This window comes from Uloborus diversus, chromosome 4, assembly GCF_026930045.1.
Source record: "Uloborus diversus isolate 005 chromosome 4, Udiv.v.3.1, whole genome shotgun sequence".
Classification (NCBI taxonomy): domain Eukaryota; kingdom Metazoa; phylum Arthropoda; class Arachnida; order Araneae; family Uloboridae; genus Uloborus; species Uloborus diversus.
The window spans coordinates 158701694-158716606 of NC_072734.1; positions in this window are offsets into that span (position 1 = coordinate 158701694).

The window sequence follows — 14913 nt, forward strand, 5'->3', positions numbered from 1 at the left end:
AGGGACATGCTTGCGGAGGCCCGAGGACCAGAGAAGTTTGCATCATAAGCATAGAAACATGAAATCAAAGGAAATCAACTATTGTCAAGTAAAAACAATAAACAACCGCGATTGCAAAAACATATTTATGTAAACTTTTTTCTTTTAACATTTTTTTTAAATTCAGCAATTGCGAATTGCTTATTGTTCTCACTTGACCATTTTGGGCGTCCGTCCGTCCTTTGATTTTATTTTTGCCCCCACCGGTGGATTTTTGGAGGGACTCCACCTTGGCCACCCCCTCCCCATACTGCTACACCAGCGGGCACCGTCTCCAGGTTGCATCCATATCCTACACACACACACACAGATGCCTATATACGCATACACACGCCTGCACACACACATACACACGCCTGCACACACACACACACATACACACGCCTGCACATACACACACGCCTGCATACACACTCACACACCTACATATACACGCCTGCACAACTACATGCCTGAAGATAGACTTACACGCACACGCCTACATGCACACACAAACTCGTGATTGCGAAAGACATAGTCAAAATTAAAATTAATTTTTATTTATTTATTTATTTTCCAATTTTTTAAAAATTATGTGAATAATTATTTATTCATTTAATTTATCTTGAAGCGACTTCTAAGACGAATTTCTATTTAATTATTAAGTTCAAAAATTACATTTTTCTGATCACAGTATTTTTTCAGTTTTGTATTTGCCCTTTGCTTAAAATGCAGTTATTTTTGCTTTCTTTCTTATTTAGTATTAATAATCATTAAAAACATGCTTAAAAATATTTTAAAAGCATTAAAAGTTTTTGTTTTTAAATTATTGCAACTTTATTTTTTAAAGACGACGGGAGGGGGTGGGCACCTTCTTGCCAATTCTGGTAAACATAAGCGATGGAATAATACTAAGCGTGATGTTATTTTGCAGTCATTTAAGTTTTTTTTGTAATTTTTCAATATGTTTAACTAATCCAATTTAGTTTTTATAAGTCAAGGATGAAGAATGCCCCTAAAAATGCTATAAACACCTAATTATAAAAGAAAACCTAGTGATTTATGTTTAAGTTTCTTATAAATAACTAGAAAAAAGTTAATATAAAAAAAATTTCTTTTGAAAATTGATTTTTGATTTTTTTTTTCAAAAGCCATGAGTATAAGAAATCTTCCTTGTACCCCCCCCCCCCTCCTTGCCGGCACCCATGCGCACATCTCTTATTTCTTGTGGAAATAATAAGTGTCACATCATTGTCGTATCATTAAAATTACAAAAGTATAAGAAAAAGAAGGAAAAGAATGAGTAAAAAAAAAAAAAATGCGAGAATAAAATAACGTAATCCGCTTATTTCAGACTGGCTGAAGAAAACGTAGCTCCACCCATTCCGATGACATCAGAAGGCAACGTAGCTGTGACGTCAGTGGTAGACCGTTGCAGATTTATCCGAACGTTGAAGAAACAGCTACAAACATTTTTTTTAAGTATTCATTTTGGTAGGTTTTTATTTATACATTTTTTTAAGTTTTAATTATTTACTTTTATTTTTTGCCTTCTTTGTTTTTTATGTAAAGAGATTTTAGTTTTCTACGAAGGTACTAATGATAAAATGTTTTACATTTTTCAAAAAATGTTTTCGAAATAATCAAATAGAAGTTTCAAATGCTATATGCTAAAGGATCTTGCAATTATACTTTTCCGACAAAAAATTGTATTTTATGTTAAGTTTGAGTAATCTTTACTAACAATAAAGCTGAAAGTCTGTCTCTGGGAGTCGGGATTTCTGTTACGTGCATAGCTCCTAGACTGTAGGACCGATTTTCATGAAATTTGGCGCAGAATTAGTTCGTAGCATAGGGGTGATCTCCTCGAAGCGATTTTGTTCTTTTTCTATTCCAATTTTAAGAACATTTTACCGAGGAAATTATCGTAACGTGGAATCGTAACATTGACGAACAAATGAACATAGCAAATTGGCGAAATATTCATCATCCATTATTTGCAAATATTCAGGCGAATCAAATGACCTTTCAATTATCTACTGCGGGCAAAGCCGTGCGGGTACCGCTAGTATAAAATATGAGGAAAAATAAGAAAACTTTATTAAACATTGCGAATTGTAAATTCGTATTCCACATTTTAGTATTTTGGTATGTTTTATGATGATATGATAATGCTAAAACTAAAACGTCTGACTCTGACATTTCTGTTTATTAGCCATTCTGGCAGATGTTTTGGAAAGATTGGCAAACCAGATTCCTACCCTGCCATTTCCAGTTCTGCAATGAACTAGAAATGATATCGTTGAGGAGAAAAGAAGTATAGTCCATGAAAAGAAATGGTAATGTTATATTAAAAACGACAACGATAAATAATATATATTTCATATTTGATAATTTCAAAATCAAATAAGGGTTTTATATTTTGGGATTTCTCTTGCTAAAGATTTATGTTCATCTCTTCTGCGTGTTAAATATGAATTGAAGGTGCCAAAATGTATAAGAGGAAAAGGGGATGTTTTTTTTTTCTTATAAGAGTCGATTTCGCTTATGAAGCGCCCTGATTTAACGAAAACCCAGATTTAGCGAAGATATCTGAAATTCTTGGTTGTTACAATGTTAAATCCATGGGAGCATAACTCGCTTTTAACGAGCAAACCCCGGTTAAAACGAGCAATATTTTTGTGATTCGTAAAATTTCTATTGACTTCAAGCTAAACTTATCCTTTTTGGTAAATTATATATGTGTGTTGTGTGTGTATTCCCCAAAAACAATAACACAAGAAAGAGACATTCAGGTATTCAGATATTTCAAAGCAAAGTATCCAACTTATTTGGTACTGAACTGTGATTAAAAAGAAGAAGGAAAAAAGGCAACTATGATGAATTTTTATGATTTTTTTCACGAACTCGCTTTTTGCGAGCACTCGGTTGTAACGAGCAATTATTGTGGTCTCTTTGCGCTCTTTTACAAGCGAGTTCGACTGTACACTGAAAATATTAAAGACAGCGTAAAACTTATGAACCGCTATGATAAGTGTAAGCACTTGTTTCATTGTTCTATGAGGGGGACCGTTTTTCAGTGAAAAAGAGATAAGTTTGCGGATGGAAACGCATCAGAAAGAAGCCAATAAAGATAACCTAACAGCTGTTAAGAGCACCTCAACTTGTAAAATGACCTCTTTTTTTATTTTTTAAAAATAATCTCGCTTGTTCAGTAAGTTACCGCCCTATAGCCAGGGCTAAGGCAGAAATGCATGAAATACACCACCAGCTCAGTCAATTCCAGCCGAGGACTACAGTTTCGTGCTTATTAGCACTCATCAGCCCGACATAGGAGTGACTGAGCTGGAGGCGGAAAACCTCTTAAGGAAGCCTAGAGTGCCAAACAAACTGGTAGCTAATACAGAATTAGCACTGACCAGACGAGTGACCGACGCAATGGTTCGGTTCAACTCGAAGATTGAAGGCAAGGCAGGTATATTCAGTAAGTTACCGCCCTACTGCCAGTGCTAAGGCAGAAATAAATGAAATACACCGCCAGCTCAGTCAATTCCTATGCCGGGCTGATGAGTGCTAATGATCACGAAACTGCAGTCCTCGGCTGGAATTGACTGAGCTGGCGGTGTATTTCATGTAATTTCGCTTGCTTATTGTTTTTACTTGACCGTAGTTGATGTTCGTTTCATTTTACTTTTCTATGCTTATAATGCAAACTCCTCTGGAACACGGGCCTCTGCGAGCATGTCTTTCTACTCTGTCTTACTTCTAAATGGGCCCCGGACGCTTTTTTCGCTCTGTACTGTCTCAAACCTTTAGCATTTTCAGGTTATTCAATTTTGCAAATCACCATTCATTTTTAAATAAGTAACTGATTCACATCTTATAGCTTACAATCATATAGTGTTATCTTCATGTCAGTTCAACTTTAACTTTATACACTATTCAGCCTGTAACACATTTTCTTTATTTTAAACATGGCAAGACATTACGTTTAAAACACTAAAAGAACCACGCAAGATGTCAAACTAATGAAAAGGCTTATTGGTAATCCAAGTATTTCTCCCACGCAAGTTTTCCGCGCTATTAGAAATTGATTAGGAAAAAAAATTGTTTTCTCAATCACTATTTGTGACTGCGAAAAATGTGATTTGAATTCAAGACGTCAAAAACCAAATGTTTTCTTATTATTTTAGTTATCTGATGAGTTAGTTTCATCCTTGAAGAAAATTTGTAAAAGTCCGAACTATACACTCTCGCTGATAGCAACTAAATGAATATTTTTCATCTTTGTATGAATGTACTGTTTCATTCTCCCAAAGATGGGAAACTGTAAACTGAAACTAATTGCTCCAAATTAATGTTAATAACACATATGTTACTCCATACGAGAAATGTAAGCTAAACCTTATTTCGATTTTTAAAAAACTTTAGTGACAAAATATGAAGTCTTTTTGGATGAACTTTATTATTTCAAATTGTAATTTCCGCAACTGAATTGCTGAGACTTGCATTATTGAACTTTTAAACTTCAGTGCCATAACTTTTAAAAATACGATCATGACCATTTTAAGAATCATAATGTGAATCAGTTTTTAAGACTGATACAGTTCTTGATTTTTTTAATTAAAATTGTAGATTTTTTGTCCAATAAATAGAATACTTTTTTAAAACGGAGAAAACTAGCACGTCTTTCTCTGAAATTGAATTTCAATAGGAAGAATAAGTTTAGTCAGCAAACTTTTTGTTGCAATATATTTTTTAATGAATGTTCATCTCACTGACCAACGTACAATCTTATTTGCCAACCAACAATACTGCTGCTCGGTTACCTCGGCCATTACAAAATCCTTGCATCAAAAGGAGAAAAACATTATACTGTGCCACCTTCTACTGACTCTAACAGGGAAACAACACGAATAATGTAATAATGAAAAAAGTTCAAATAGGTAACAACCGAAAGAGCGTCTTGAGAATTAGTTTTGACGCAAAAACCATTTGCCCTTGTCCGCCTGTTATCAAGATATTCGTTCTTAAAGTCTGGCACAGTTTTACGAAAAGCACCAAATTTAAAGAAATTAACCATGCATTTTCACTGTTTGCATCCATCTACAAATTTTGTGAAAGACGTCTTGCAATACTCGCTGAAACCAATGAACTTTGGCGACTTTTCTGAAAATTTCAACACACTTTTAGACCTTACATTTCGATAACGGGGACATGAGGGCAAATAATTTATGCGTCCAGAAACATGTTTTACAATTCTCTTTCGAAAACTACTTATTTTCATTATTGCACTATCGTGTGGTTTCCTGGTAAATAAGTGAGAAAGAATTCACAGACTGATACATATGTGTGCCAAATTCCTTTTGATTCAATTCGTTTAATTAGAGATCCACGAAAAGAGAGTCACTTGCTGAAAGAATTTTTTTTCCCAAGATTATTAAGCCAGGATTAGCGCACCTTCAAAATAGTAAATCCACCACAATTAGAAAATCAAATATTTTTCGAGGTTTTGTTTATACCCCAATATTTTCTTCTATATATGTATTAAATATTGAAGAAAGTAAGAATTACTGAATATAAAATAATCTCTTTTAATCCTAAAGTAAAATTCTTTTCCATGTTTGTCTTTGATTGTGACGCAAACATTCGTATTATTCTCACGTTTCTGCACAAAAATTTACGGTTGGTAAATTCCGATAAAATTGTGACACTAAAAATTAGAACTCGAAGAAATTATTACACTCGAGCACTTAGCTTTGAGCTTTCTGAACAATAAACGAAGTAAAGACAACATTTTCAGCACCTTCCGAAACCATTGGGATTTCAAACAGAATCCACGCCTCGAAATCTTCTGGATTATGAGAGAAAGAACATAATACGTTTTATTTCCAGCACTTTTTATGGTTGAAGTGATATTACGGGGGCTCAAATCTTCTGCGTAAATAAAAATATGAAGAGTTAGGTAGAGAGAGGGTGGAAGTGCTGAAGCGGAATTATATTAACGGTACGATTGCGCTTGGAGTAGATAAACAGTAATAATGTTCACGAATGAGAGTAATCTATTTTATTTTCATATTTCCAAAGCATAGCAAGTGTTATTTTTAAAGGCTCAATTCAATCTTTCATACTAGATGTTTCATTAATATCATCTCTAATGAGTAGAAAATAGAATTATAACCTGTTAACTCAACTGAACTTTTTAATTCTAACAGGTTAATCTAATTTTTTTAAACAGTAATGCATCCTTCTCTGAAATATATCTGATACCTTCGCCCTCTTCACAAGCTCTACAGTCAACTTCAGTACGTATCTCATAATTTTTGTATTTATTTATAATGGTGATGAAGCATTAGAAACGCTTTACATCATTCAGTAAAGTTAGAGGTAACTAGGGAGCCTTGACCATAAGGGAGGCTTGACCCACTTTTCAATTTTTGTATTTAAAAATATTTTAGCTGTTTCTCACTAGATGGCAGTTAAAGCTAGTGATGTGATCAGGCATCCATCTTAGTTTTATTCAGCTAGCTATCAGGTGTGTGGAGATATTCAGAAAAGAGAGTTTTTCAACCTAAAAAGTAAGAATTTTGAGCATAATTTGCCAGACCTTTTCAGCAAATGTAATTAATTTATATTTTTGCGAATGGGATTTTCTAAATACCATATATTGAGCTTTTGTTATAACTATAAAGTTTGTTCCTTGAATTAGGCTTAACCTCACCATGTGCTATTCTGTACAAAATGGGTAGGTGGGGAGGCTTGACCCACTCTATGTAAGGGAGGCTTGACCCATTGGGTCAAGGCTCGCTTACTTAAACAGTTTAGGAATTCTAGAAATACTGTTTATCAAAAACAATTTATAATTACAATAGTTACTTTATGGGGATAATATATATGATTATTATATATTTTGTATGTTTACAATAAAACCAAGACATTTATTGTTGACAAATATTAACTTATCAGTTATTGTTTACAATGGAATTTTTGTTGCAACAATTCATAATAAAACTAAAGAGTCATTCCATTTCAAATCAGGCAGGCAGGTATGAAAAGTGTCATATGACCATCACCGATTTTTTTGAAAAAAATACAGTAGTTACAACTAAGGAACATATGAAATATCCCAAAAGGATTTTGCAAGAAAATTTTTTTTTATTCAGTTACTGCCTATTAAAATTCTGCACAAAATCCGCCATTTTGGAAAAAACCGGCAAAGCACTCCATTTGAAATGGACACTATTTCAAAAGTATTTAATCTATATGAATAATTCGTTTTTCTAAAAATAAATAAGGACCCATATATCCTCTAGACATCGTTTTTGAAAGTTTAGTTAGGTTTTTTGATAAAGAAAAAAATTCATTTTTGCGGCGAAAAAACTGCATTTTTACCGATTTTATGATTTTTTTTCTCCATGAAAAAAAAGTTTTTTTTACTAAACGGAGATGGCAGTCTAAAGCCCTTATATGATAGTTTCATAACATATTTTATTATAATCCTTGGATGCATACAGTCTCGGAAATAAAATTTGAAATTTTGAAAATTTTCAAAAATTAGCGATTTTTGAAGTGATTTTACTCAAAAAACCCATTTTTTAAAAATCTAAAAATTGGCTCATTTGAACCCCATATAATGCTTAATAAGTGGATAGACACCGCATCCCGTATTTTTTCCCATAAAATGTTTTATGATTTTTTGAAAGTGACCTTATCGCCCATTGCATGCATGTAAAATAAAAATGTCTAATAATTTCAGTAACTGAAATTCTGATTATATTAATGCCTAATAGCTACAATAACGGTGCACTTTATCAGGAACAACTAAAATCTTACTGACTTTTAATCATATATCAGTAACAAACCGCTTTTGATGACTCAGTCAATTCGTCTTTTTGTAGGACTCTGTGTGTAGCCTTTAGATAGAAGAGCTTTGGTGATTATATTAATGACTAATAGCTACGATAATGATGTACTTTATCAGTAACAGTTAAAATCTTTCCTTTTTTTTATATAAATATTAGTTTATTTTGTCTCCAAAGCTTTGCATTCACCGTTACTTTCATATGCAGCAACGAATCATATTTTTTCTCTTTCAATTCTCTTTCTCTTCAACTCAATTACGCGACAGGGGAAACCATCAAAGGGAAGAACAATATAAATGCACTTAAAACGATTAACTTTAATTTCGTGCTTTGGTTGTCATTGGCGAATGTTGTCACATAATTTTTGGATCTTTGGATCCTCGTATGATTACTTTTATACGTAAGAATATGTATACTAAATTCAAACCGCAAAACTCACTTGTAGTTTAAGAACTTAAAAAGCCTACCTGTTTTATGAGAGAAGTAATCAATTGAACATGGTTGTAAGTTGAGATAACCAAACAAATCACCAAAGGTAGCTATTATAGCCAGGGATCCAATTTCTAACAAAAGAAGTGCAGGAACCCTATAGTCTTCAGAACTTATTTTAATGCTTAAGTGGCCTGAATTAATCAAAAATACAAAAATTTGAGTGAAAAAAATAAGGAAGTATGGGAGCTCAGCTCCCATAACAATTAGGCGCTGATCAGCAGAAAAATATATTTTTATAACGAAGTACAAAAAGGCGAATCGATTGGGTCATCAGGAGCGGTTTAATACTGCTATATTATTAAAAGTGAGTAAAATTTTATTTGTTGCTGATAAAGTGCACCATTATTGTAGCTATTAGGCATTAATATAATCAGATTTTCAGTGACTGAAATTATTAGAAATTTTTATTTTACATGCATGCCACGTTCGATAAGGTCACTTTCAAAAAATCATAAAACATTTTATGGGAAAAAATACGGGATGCGGTGTCTATCCACTTGTTAAGCATTATATGGGGTTCAAATGAGCCAATTTTTAGATTTTTAAAAAATGGGTTTTTTGAGTAAAATCACTTCAAAAATCGCTAATTTTTGAACATTTTCAAAATTTCAAATTTTATTTCCGAGGCTGTATGCATCCAAGGATTATAATAAAATATGTTATGAAACTATCATATAAGGGCTTTAGACTGCCATCTCCGTTTAGTAAAAAAAACTTTTTTTTCATGGAGAAAAAAAATCATAAATTCGGTAAAAATGCAGTTTTTTCGCCGCAAAAATGAATTTTTTTCTTTATCAAAAAATCTAACTAAACGTTCAAAAATGATATCTAGAGGATATATGGGTCCTTATTTATTTTTAGAAAAAAGAATTATTCGAATAGGTTAAATACTTTTGAAATAGTGTCCATTTCAAATGGAGTGTTTTGCCGGTTTTTTCCAAAATGGCGGATTTTGTTCAGAATTTTAATAGGCTGTAACTGAAGAAAAAAATTTTTTCTTGCAAAATCCTTTTGGGATATTTCATATGTCCCTTAGTTGTAACTACTGTAATATTTTCTAAAAAATCGGTGATGGTCATGTGACAGACCCTGCCTGACCTGAAATGGAATGGCTCTAAATTATGATTAATATCTGGTTTTTGAGGAAAATTTGCAAATTTATAAGTTATTTTTTCTGAAAAAGTTTTCCTGTTGTTATTTTTTTATAAATATTCATTTTTTTATGATTCATTTTTTTTTGTAATATCTTTAGAAATTTAAAATAAGTGCAATATTAATTATACAATATGTGTATATTTAGATATTTTTTCCCCTTCCCTCAGGATGCCTTTTTTAAATAAACCAAAAGGAAAAGCTCGTAAGAAGCACTCCACAGAAACTATGAAGGCAGAAGCTTCGAAGGTTGTTGATGAAGGTTGTAGTATTCGTAGCACAGCTTTAGATTATGATTTAGATCAAAAAACTCTAGAGAGATATGTAAAAAAATATAAATTAAGTGAAAATAAAGAAGACATGGATATGCAGCCCAATTACAAAACTGGACAAATATTTACAGATGTGGAAGAAAAAAATTAGCTGAATATCTAATAATGTCATCCAAGCTACATTACGGATTAACACCAAAGAGTTCAAGGCAGCTTGTATTTGAGTTTGCAATTGCAAATAGTAAAAATGTACCAGACAGTTCAATTTAATTTTGATGTTTCCCAATTTATGCCATTAAGATAATGTCCCATCTTGTATATTTTGATGTATGCACAAATTAAATAAAATATATTAAAAATAAATAGGAGGTAAGTCTGTTCACTTGATTCTATGGACAGTATTCTTTATTTTTTTTTTAAATATAATTGGCAAAATATTATAAATGTCATATTTTAAATATTAATATAGACATGATCTTAAAAATAGTTTCTGAACATTCAATTATCATGCTAAAATATGTATACTTAATATTTACATAATTAATAAAAGAATATTTTCTATTTCTCATTTTACAATTATATATCATTGCCCGGGTCAAGCCTCCCATACCATGGGTCAAGCCTCCCTTAATAAGGGAGTCTTGACCCGCTAACCTAAGTTTTAAAAAATATTAATTTTAGAAAAGAAAAAATGTATTATTTACACTATCGCAAATATATTCCTGTTGCCAATAGAAAGTCCTTCAATATGTGCTATCATATGATACTTAAATTTTCAAAATAAAATTTACAAAAATGTTTATCTGAAAACGTGGTCAAGGTTCCCCAGGTTCCCCTACATATTTAGTTATCACTTCTGAATGTATCTGTTGTTTTTTGTTTCATTATCTATTAATACACCTATGCACGCATAAAACTATGGTATGGAACACTGCAAAAAAGAAATATTTTATGCGGCAATAAAGTTCTTTAACGAAGACGTTGCTGCCAACGGAAGACAGCATTTTAAAACGTGTACTACTTTTGCCAATTCAATGCCCTTCAATTAACTTTTCAAACTACGGTATGAAAATGGAATCATAAAATAATTTTTTCTAACAAACTTGAGGTCAATCTGAGTAATTTTCAACCATGTCGGTTAATTTTTGCTCCACTTTAAATTTTTTACCATATGTTTGAATTTTAAAAACAAAAAGATGACCCTCTGCTGCAATCTGCCCACAAGGTTATTAAATAAGTTTTCTACTCTTTATTTTACAAAAAAAAGCAATACTTTACAAAGCTCACTGCATTATTTCCTAGTTCAAGAGCTACGGTTTGGAAACTATTTTTTAAGTTTTTGAAAGTGCTCTTTCTACATCGTAATATTCCATACCATATTTTGAAAGATAGAAATTTTGTGATGTTGTTAAGTAAAATGGGGTGTTTTTAATCATTCTGATTTTTTTTCTTTAAAGTTGCCCTACTTTTATTAAATTAATTTATTTTTCATCCCATTCCTGACATCGATCAAAGTTACCCTGAATGGAAGAATAAGTTTGAACCAGACTAAAATTCATTTGAATAATTTTAATAATTGTTTTTTGTTTTAGGATATAAATTAATTTTTAAGTGTTTCTTCAGTTTAGTTGAATGTGACGTGGCCAGTTTAAAATAGAGAATGGTGGCTGAAAGTTATGCTCTGAATTACTCTGCCATTGGCAGGTAAAAGGAAGTAACTGCAAATTTTTCATTTTTCTTTTTCTTTTTCTTGTCTTTTTTTTTTTTTTTTTTTTTTTTTTGCATTTTTGTTATCTAATGTACGTTAGCTTTGTAGTACAAGCTTTCTTATTTCGTTTCCGCTGAAAAAAAGCGACAAAATCGCTTGATTCCATCATTTTTCTGCTGTTAGTATCGAATCCAAAACGTGTTTCTTCAAATATCTCGAAAACTCATTTCTGAAGATACTGCCGTTTAACTGCACACGGCAGTGCTGTATTTTAAATGTTCTAAAAGCGAAACGTAGCAGTGAAATATTAGTCATTTTCTTCTCTATCCAGTATTATAAAACTTGTTCCGTTCTTTATCGGAAATACTTTCTTTTTTTAAAGTACAACGTATTTTACCACTTCATTTTAAGCTTCAGTGTTAAGTTTCATGAGTTTAAGGTCAACTTATTTTTTAATAAATTTCTTCCGGAAATAACGAAGTGATATGTAAAATGAATAAATGAAAACAATACACAATTAGATAGCTACAATAACACAAAGGGAAAAATCATAGAGAGTTAGTTATTTAGCTAATGTAGGAAAGCAATTATGAAATCATAAATGCTTCCTGTTTGATAAATTCTTCTTATTCCGGTTGGTTCCAAAAATACTTTTCTAGTGATGAATTTCCACTGAACAGGAAGTAGATCGAAAATGAAGATATAAATGCTTGCTGTTTGATAAAGACTGCTTATCACTGAAGACTTCCAAAAGTATTCTACTCGTAATAGATTTCTAGAATAGAAACACTGTATTACAGAAATAAAAAGAAATAATTATAATTAAATAACACTTTAACGCCTGATATTTTTTACCTATAGCAAAACTTTAAAATAAATGAAGGTAAATAAAACTTTCATGAACGATGTCATATCTGAGTCAACATATGAGTCAAATAATATAAAAAAATAATGTTTGTGATGATACATATTTCTTTTATTTCATAAAAATTTAAAGAAAATTCACTTTTTGTAACATAGAAAACCTCTTGATCTCATATAATGGAAATCTCTTAAAATAGAAATAAAAGATGTTGCTAAAATATTCACAGCTTTGTTAACAGCAGCTGTTTAAGCATCTTTTTCTCAGGTTTCTCGTTTTGCGTGCGTGATATCTCAAAAATTTTCTAATATGTTTCCATAAAACTTTTAATGCATGTTTTTCTGGTTTATTTTTATAATCTGAACCTCTAAATTTATTATTTTTTAAAATTATTTCTTTATTTTGTTTGAAATTTTATAAGTTATTATCAAAAATTTCCAAAATTTCGGGTATATTTTTTTTTAGTATTAACTTTCATTTTTAGTTAAAATTTAGGTTCACATCATAAAATATATCATACAAGCATTCATGAAAAGTTTTTCGGAAATACATAAGAAACTTTCTGGGGTATCACACACGCAAAACGAGAAACCGGCACTTGAGAAAAAGAGACTTAAACAACTGCTGTAAACATAAATCTCTATGGGGAAAGTTTACGCATTTTCACGATAACTTGAAAAGTTTTTTGCGTATGGTAATAAATAAGGCATCAAATTGTTCAGAATTAAATTATGCATAGGGTCAGGTGGGGTAAAATGGGTATAAAATAGCCTACTTTTGGATTTTGCCTCAAATATTTTTGTCAAAATATTTTGTTTCTAATTTTTTTTTGTTTTGTTTTATGTATACATTACATATGTTGAGAATAGAATTAAATGATTTTCACACATAATTTGATACAAATTTATTTTTGAGAGGAGTGTTTATGACTATATGTTTTCTATACCCATTTTACCCCACGCAGGTGAAAATGGGTAGCCTGTGAAGTAAAATGGGTATTGAAGTCTAAGAAGTGATAAAAAAGCATACTATTTGTTCAATACAGTATGATAATATAGACTTAAGAGTCAGTTAACAAAATTTCACAATTTAATTTTAAAAAAATAGTGCAAACAGTAAATTTGACAAAATATTAATGAGGTTTCTTTCAATGCATGATATCCATACTTGTCATTCTTTAAAAAAAAGTAATGGCCTCTATTGTTAAATTGAGGCTCATTATTTTTTTTATTATTATTATTTGATGTTTTTCAATGAAATCCATGTCGTCTACATCAGGAAAAATAAAACTCCCCCGTCTCAGATTTTTTTAAAAATATTTTATCTCATAATATTTCCCTCAACAGCCATATATTTGCCAATAAATTCTTTCTTGCTTATTTCCTCTAAGTATAATATTTATACCTAGGCACCTGTGGTTAAACTTTGCTTCATAAGCATATTTTTAGCAGTTTCTATTTCGGATACTTCCTCTGAATGGAAACTTTCTTTATCCACTATTTTTTATTTTCTTGTTTTTTAATTCATTATTTTTTCACTTTCAACTCTTAGCCTTCCTGAAACATCTTTGTCAATACTTCCTGTATTTTCCAGCATACATTTAAGTTGTTTGAAATAACTCAAGCAGATAGTTGTCAAATCTGAAGATCTTGTTGATATTGCAGACAATATTGCACTTTTCAAATCTTTTAAGGTGACGAAATCGTGCTTTGTGACGTATATTTTTTCGGATTGAAACGAGGATGTGTTCTGAGAATTTAAAGGTACATTAGAGAAATTGGTAGCATCTGATTGCAATCAAATACAAATGTGACGACCAGCAACAGGCTGGGCCCAACATATTCTGAGGAAACTGCTATTTTGTCCGCAAGTGCACAAAACTCTAAAATAGGTATACCGCTGGCTTCTTATTATTTGTTATGATGGAGCGAAGTTTATTTTATAAAGTCATGGCATTGCATACTTTTATGTTTCAATCATTTTAAATTAACCACAAATGAATTAATATTCATTTAAAGGAAAATATGCTGTTTTATCTTTTAAAACAACTTGCTGGAATGATAAGCCTAACCATATACCCATTTTACCCCATTTTCAAAATATGAGATTAAAAATAGAAATTTTTTTTTTCTTCCCTGTAAGTTGAAGCAGCAACAAAAATGTCCAACTAAAGATATTATGACACAGTAATAAAAATTTCTCAAAAATCAGGAACTGGAGATAGAAGTTTAAGCAGATAACATGTGACTTGAATTTATCTGCTTCAATTTAAAGTGTTACCTCTCACTAAAATATAATCCATTGGAAAAATATATATTGTGTGACAGAATTCAGAACAGCCAAGTATAATGTCCCACTCAAAAAAATGCAAATTTAATTTAAAATAATTTGTTTTTAAAACCATATATTTTGACTACCCATTTTACCCCACCTGACCCTAACATATATTTTTTCCAGAAAGTCGAAAATTTGGCAGGCTAAGGTCCTTATTCCCCTTAAAGCTTTTAAGAAATAAAATTACTTTAAACTTTATAAATCATCAATTGA